We start from the raw sequence: 7,489 nt of genomic DNA, 5'->3' as shown, positions 1-7,489 counted from the left end.
CTACAACACTAGCGTTGGAATCCAAGTAGGCTCTCATCATTTACCTTTAATTTGCAATTAGGAACTTGCGTGATAGCATTGTTTGATTGTTGCTAGACCCGGTCTGGGCTAGTAGGGATCGCCTCTGTCTGCAGAGGGGATTTACCTTGCCAAAAATTTGGCGACTGCACTTGGAAGTTAGCTTGTTGTTTGATTTGTAAACTTTAGACGGAGCCTGAAGTACGGCCAGATAGCCTTCGAAATGCTATTGCTTTGCATTATCGAAGTAGATCAACGCCACTTCAGTCAATCTCCGGTTTGGTTTACGAACTAAACAGCTTGGATTTTGTCTTGCCTCTTTGGTTTTTCTTGTTTTGCTTGCTTGGTCAGCTTTCTGGGTTGATTCTTTGGTTGTCTCTTGCTTCTTGATCTGTCTGGGTACTGTTGGCCTAGTCTTGGATTGCTTATTTTTTATTTTAGAATAGCAAACTCAATTGGCGCTCTTTTTTGCATGACAGTGGCGCCGCTTGTCAATGTACAGCCCGCGCCAATCCTCAATTGGCGCTAATTTTAGCCTGAAAGTCGCACCAGCCCAGGGAACCTTTTAGAGTTTGCGTTTTTTTAGCCTTCCAGGCTTGGTTTTTGTGTCTGGATACTTCCTCTCAATCACTTGAGTGTGTTAGAGTTTTGTTTGACTGGTTCTTGGCCTTTACCCTTTGGGTGTTTGCTTTTTTCTACCGATTTCACGTTTTAGCCCTAGGGCATCTAGTGGCTTTGTGCATCGAGCCTTCCTTAGGAGTTTTGGCCTTCTGTTGGTCCAGTCGACTTTTTGGTTACTCTCTTGCACTTGTTCAGTGATTGTTAAAGATTTTTATTGTGTTATTCAAGCGATTTACCTCTTTTTCGCTTGGATTTCGCTTGGCTTCGTTTGGGCTTAGATTACATAGCTCATTGAGGTCTTTGTGATTTTTTTTGGTTTGAAAGATTGCCTTGGTGTTTCAGGGACTTGATTGTGTTTTCATTGAGTAAAATATGTTTCTTTTACTCTTTGTTATTATCTTACTCTTTGTTATTATCTCTCAAAATTTGTTTAGTGCATTTTTCCATCGAAAAGAAAACGAACAATCTCTTTTGCTTTGAATTAGTGAATGGAAATTAGAGCTTTTCGTTGTTGTTAGCAATTAGTTACTTTAAAGAAAAGTTTTGTTTATTGCCATTAGCTGCATTAGAGTTATTGTTGATTGTTTTATGGTCATTTTGTTTGATTGAAAGATCTCAACTCTCTCGTAGCTAGCGTTCATCGAATGAAATGATATATTTTGGCATATAGCTTGCATTTAGGAAATTGTGAGAGATTACATACGGTAGGACCTGGAAACTGAAACCTAATCAAAGATCAACCGTAAAATGAACTGAATGAATCTAAAAATGCATTGGAACTTAACGCATACATCTAGAGGTCTAGGCTAGAAATGTGTTCTGGCGTCGTTAAACCTAGTCATTGTTGTTTCACATTAAGGTTGGGTGATTCCTCCTTTTGTGACTCAATAGTGTTCTAGCACAGATTTGTGCTCCCACGTACCGTCGAGTATATGGGGAGACCCCACTAGGTTATCATCCTTTATCCACAGGAAGCCGTGTCTGCCGCCTTACAAGCCATAATGCACTGAACACAGCATTCGGGAAGATTGACTGTCGTACGGAAAGTCCTTGGTTTTCATATGATTGCCAAGGTGTATATGCAGTTTTACGGATTTGTTTGGTAAACCCTTTGCCTAGTTTCTCCAGAGTAGTCACTTTTGATCCTTTTCGGACTCCCTAAAAGAAAAGGCTCACCTGAGCATTTGTCACTTCGGGCTCACTAAACATTCGAAGGTGACTAGAGTCACCTTTTCGTCCTTTTCTCGACTCTTAAAACATGAAAAGGTCAAGTTCAGTTCCTTTGTCTTAAAATTTATTCGGACGTGATTCACATTTACCTGGTTAGATCTTGTTTGCATTAGCTTGAGTAGGCTTCTTTTTCGATGGCAACTTTTCCGGGGTTCACCAACCCAGGGATCCCCTCTGACGGAAACCCTGGTCATTTCGCTCCTTTTGGGAATGTTGGTGCTCCTTACATGGCAACGTTGTCCCTCCCAGGGTTAACTGTTGGGTTGCCTGTTTGGTTGTTCCCAACCTCTTTGGTCCCTGTCGTCTCAACTTCTGGTCAATCAGTCCCTCCACCTGAACAACATCATGTTGATTCTAAGGTGGACCTCTCCCCTTCTTCGCCTGTTTCTACATCCTCATCTTCTACTTCGCCTGGTGAAAGTCTAGATTCGAGTAACCAGGTGACTAAGAAGAAGAAGAAGAAGAAGAAGAAGTCTCTAAGGGAGAGGCTAAAAGTGCCACTACTCCTCCGAGTCCACCTCAAGTCGGGCCACCTTCTGCTCCTCTACGGAAGGTCAAATTTCCTTGTAGATTGTGCAAGGATGACCACCTTCTTCGCGATTGTCCTGGCATTCCCAGGGTCTTATGGGTATGGTCTCACGATCTAGCCCGCCCCTCATCATCCTCTGAAGCTCACGGCGATGTTACCTTATCAGCTGGAAATGGTAAGGGAAAAGGGAAGATTCGAATCCCCTGTAGACTTTGTGAAGGCAATCATCCCCTTCACCTTTGTCCGCTCATGGATAAAGCCTCTGTTGTCTTGGAAAGTCTCGCAGTTCCCTCACCCCAACTTCCCGTTGGATATCAAAGTCTCTCTGCAACTGCAGATCGTCCCCCTGTTGACAAAGAGATTGATTCAAATTCTTCTCTTGTCCAGCCTCCTCTTCCTGAACCTGGCTCTACCAAACCTGTTCCAGACCAACCATTGATCGAAAAGAGTGTCGACTCGAGTTCACCACCCGTCGACCACTCTGTTTCGGAAGAGCATCATTCACATGTTATTCTCGTCTCCTCAGATTCTCCTGCGTCTGAAAATGATTCTCTATTCCAGCTGCTCCCGAGAGTCCTGCTTCGGTCCCTTTAGAGAAGGGGGGCAATCATACGATTCCCCCACCAAGTAGTTCAGTCGTTTCCTTCGACTGGAGTCATTTGACTACCTCCCGCCTTCCATCCCATGTGCCTTTCTGGGTCACGGTACACGCCTATAATAAGGCGATACCTGGCACTGTTTTGGATGAGGGTGCATCTGTTAGTCTTATGCCTGCCACTACTTGGCAATCTTTGGGTTCCCCACAGCTTGTGCCAGTCGCATCGAATCTGACGGCTTTTGACGGAGGAACTAGTCAACCATTAGGGATCCTTCCAAAGTTCCCTATTACTTTGGGAGGCAAAACCGTCTATATAGACGTATCGGTTACCCAAGGTGCTTTAGATTTCAGTCTTCTCCTTGGCCGTGACTATGTATATGCCATGGGGGCCCTGGTCTCTTCACTTTTCCGTGTGGTTTGCTTTCCACACGATGGAAGAATCATGACTATAGATCAATTATCGTTCGTTCGTCCCCGGGTCCCTCCTGCGCAGTCGTCATCCCCTCCTGGTTTTCATCCACCAGTTGCATCTACCCCACCACAGATCAACTACGTGGCCACTTATCCCGTGCTTGTATCCAGTGATGCCGCCATCGTGCATAGTGTCCTGGGGGCATTGGGTCCTGACTTCCGAGATATTACCCTTCCACCCGGAGTGGCACTCTTGGAAGCCCCGACTTCCTGTTCATTCTAATGAAGTTCGGGCGGAGCATAGTTCTTTTCCTGTGTCAAGCTCCTTAAAAAATGAAACTAGGTCTGTCCGAGCATAGTTCCTAATCTTGTGTCAAGCTCATTAAAAAATGAAATAAGGGTTATGAGGATAGTTCTTTTCCTAGGTCAACCTCATTAAAAAATGAAACATCTCCTCCTTTCCAAATCGGGTCTTTGATTAAGATCTCGTAAAATACAAGTCGAGTCTTTCATAGATCTCGAGAGTGAACCTTCATTCCATCCACTTTGTTGAATGCAATGAAGCTTGGGGGGCATGTACCTCATTTTGCGTTATTATGTTGGGGGCATGCGAACTCATAACAAGCATAGTTTTTCGTTTCAAGCTTGCGTAAACATGAAACCGAATCCAAGCAGAGTTCTCCATGGTTCAAGCTTGTGTAAAAACAAACCCATACCTAATTTACATCTTGTGATTGCTGCCTATCCGCTAAATTCTGTTAGATGAGCCTTGGTTGTTTCATTCCATCGCCACCATCTCTTTGGCCGATCATATGCTTCCACTTGGTTGTTTATCCTTTCCTGAGGAACCGCAGCGATGAGTGGTTTTATTAGCCAACCTCTTGACCATTACATGTTTTGAGTAGTTCCACCATTGCCAGAACCAGTTGCTACCCTTTATACCACTCGTTCCTTTAGGACGAGTCTCCTTTAAGCTCTTTTCAGACTCGTAAAAGATGAAAAGATTGCCGAGTACTTTTCCTTTTTTGACTCGTTAAAGAGAATAAAAATGGAGGTCTACCTTCAGCTCTTTTCCGACCGTTTAAATGTGAAAAGATCACCGAGTTATCCCTCTTGACTCGTTAAATGTAAATAAGAGGTGGTCGTCTTTAAACTCTTTTCTGACCGTGTAAAAACGAAAAGATCATCGGACCCTTGTCGTTTCAGGTTCGTTAACGGTTATGAAGCGACGTGGTTTCGATCGCTTTTTTACTTTTTCAGGTTGAAATCACTACTCATGAAAAGTACTCCTCGATCGTAATGGTCGGGCGGTTCTTTCGAGCATCGTTTTATACTTTTTTGGGCTCGAGAGACACAATTTTACGAAAAAGGACACCCTTGGAGTTTTCTTTTCTGCTGTCTTTTCAAACTCTCTAAACATGAAAAGACGTCGAGTTCTTCCTCTGTCAGACTCGTTAAAACTTGATGACATTGGAGTCCATCGAGATGACGCTTTACAAGCATATGCTATCCCCGTCAAGCTTGTTAATAAAAATAACTGGGTTACTCGCCAGAAATGGTGGGGGAAAATGGAACCATAATTATTGTCGTGTCGGCAGTATGTCGCTCTTGAACATGGCACTTGTCTGCTTTCGTGTCTGGGTGGGGACATCTCATCTCGTTTTTCACTTGCCTCAGTGGATTTGGGTGATCCGGTTTGACCTCTCATTTGCTCATTGCCTCGTCACAATGACCTTTGATCCATTGATGTCAAATACTGCCAAGTCCATTGTCGTGTCGCTGATATGTTCAAGAGAAGTTGACCTTGCAGAATAACAACCTCCCTTTGATAGCTCACATAATTCTGATTCGCCACAACATTCTTCCTCTGTCTTGTGTCGATGATGTGGGAAACACTATGGCCCACCTTCGATCAAGATCACTTCCTGTCGACTTCAGCTCATTACCCAGGAAGCTGATCTAGAGACTCCCTTTTGGTGCCTTGGAGCCTGCATGCCTCAATGGCAGGTTCTTCATATTCGACGTGAGGTTTTCATCATTGGCCTCCAATCGAATGATTCTACGGGTGTTCGACGCCAGCTCACTGATTCGCACGCCGTAGATTGTACCTATAGTACCTTGAGGGCCATTGTCATTATTGGTGGTACCTCTCACGTCTGTTAACAGTTTTCATTATTGACTGGTAATCAGACGATGTTCATGCATGTTCGACTTCGACTTATGTATTCACATGCTTGAACTTGTACTTTTGTTCGGGTCGAGATGGAGCGCAAGACCCTGGATTTTGTCTGTTGGAATCCAGGCTGTGATTTTGTGGATTATTGTGATTATTACATGTTACATTCACTGGATGGCTGCGACCATGCCTGAGTCTATTCATCAATCCTCACCGGATGGTTGCGCCCATACCTTGGATCTAGGTTATTATGTACTCTGTTATGGATGGCTGCACCCATACCACATATATCATGTACTTGAGCTATCAGTTGTACCTCTCTATGCAGATTCTCCGGCGGCAGCTGCATGTGTTCTTGTAAAGCATTTCACCCCTCTCTCTCTCTCGGGCCTCATGCTTTAGGGGTATCTGTTACACAATAATTTGTCACCATTTGTCACCGTCCCTGTTACCCCTTTCCCACACTTTGGAGGACTCATTTCGGGACCTGTGAGAAGTGACATAACTTGAAAACACTTGCATTATGTTCCCCTAAGTATGGACTTCATATGCCCTGAAGACATCTCCTGCAGAATATCCTTAAAAAGTTCCCTTTTTCCATTAGCACGGATCCACAGTGTATTACTCGCGCCAATGGGGGAAATCCTCCAAAGAGGGCGCGCCAGTTGGCGCTCTGTCTCAGATCTATACCCGCGCCAACCGAGTTTGGGAAAGCTTTTTAACAAATGCACGCCCGAAGGTTTTTTCCTTTCGACTCATGAAGCTTTTTAAGGATAATGCCAATCCCATGGATGTCTTGATTCATCGTATCTCCCTTTCCTCTATCCATAATAGCTTTTGAGGATAAACCCAATCCCATAGATGGTGTGATTGATCTTATCTCCTCCTCCTCCATCTATAAAATCTTGTTTTTTTGCATTTGACAAGCTAGTTCGAGCATAGGGAGAATTATACTTTCAGAAGTCTAAGAGATTGTTGTAAGAGTCTTCTTTGCATTCATAATCAAAGAGAGAGAGGCTTGTTCCTAATCCCAACAAGCTTTGCAAGGCATATGTAGCTGATCACCCAGCCAAAGGAGGATTTAACGTCAGAACTATGGTTGTATTCTTCTTTTTTGTTTATCAATAATAGATGACTATCATTATGGTTCCACTCTTGTTGTTCATTGTAATAATGTTTGAGTTATATCTTTTCTGACTGATATATAATTGCATCTATTGGATTTTATGCTTGTATTTGTGTCGTTCTTTGCATGTGCAGGTGTCCATTCACGAAGATCATGAGAATCGTGACCGGCCGGAGCAAAAGAACGGGAGTGTCGACTCTTCTACAACACTAGTGTTGGAATCCAAGTAGGCTCGCATCATTTACCTTTAATTTGCAATTAGGAACTTGCTTGATAGCATTGTTTGATTGTTGCTAGACCCGGTCTGGGCTAGTAGGGATCGCCTCTGTCCGCAGAGGGGATTGACCTTGCCAACACTACCTATGGAGCTTTATAACCCAGTTCGATGCAGTAATTACAATAAAAAACCACTGAAAACCATGACCAATATGACAAACATACTACTTACTAGATCTTTATAACACAACATATTATGGTATTTACAATAAAAACCACATATACTTATGCACATTTGCTTCAACCAACAAATAAACATATTGTTCATGGAGCTTTATAAATCCAACTCGATACAATATTCACAATAAAATACACATATATACATATGCACATTTTCTTTAACCAGCAAATAAAAGGATATGATTCCTGCATCAACAAAAAGGGAATCCAAAGGCTCACACCTCCACCCTCAAAGTAATATCAGGATTCACCTCCTTCCCAGGAAGTCTAGAATCCACTACCAAATTCAAACTTGCATTTAATGTCCAATGCTACGATCCTTGT

This window comes from Pinus tabuliformis, chromosome J (genome assembly GCF_031772625.1).
Source record: "Pinus tabuliformis cultivar Carrire ecotype Pingquan chromosome J, CPIR1, whole genome shotgun sequence".
In the NCBI taxonomy this organism is placed as follows: domain Eukaryota; kingdom Viridiplantae; phylum Streptophyta; class Pinopsida; order Pinales; family Pinaceae; genus Pinus; species Pinus tabuliformis.
The sequence above is the reverse complement of the archived record's forward strand: the minus strand, read 5'-3'. Positions refer to the sequence as shown.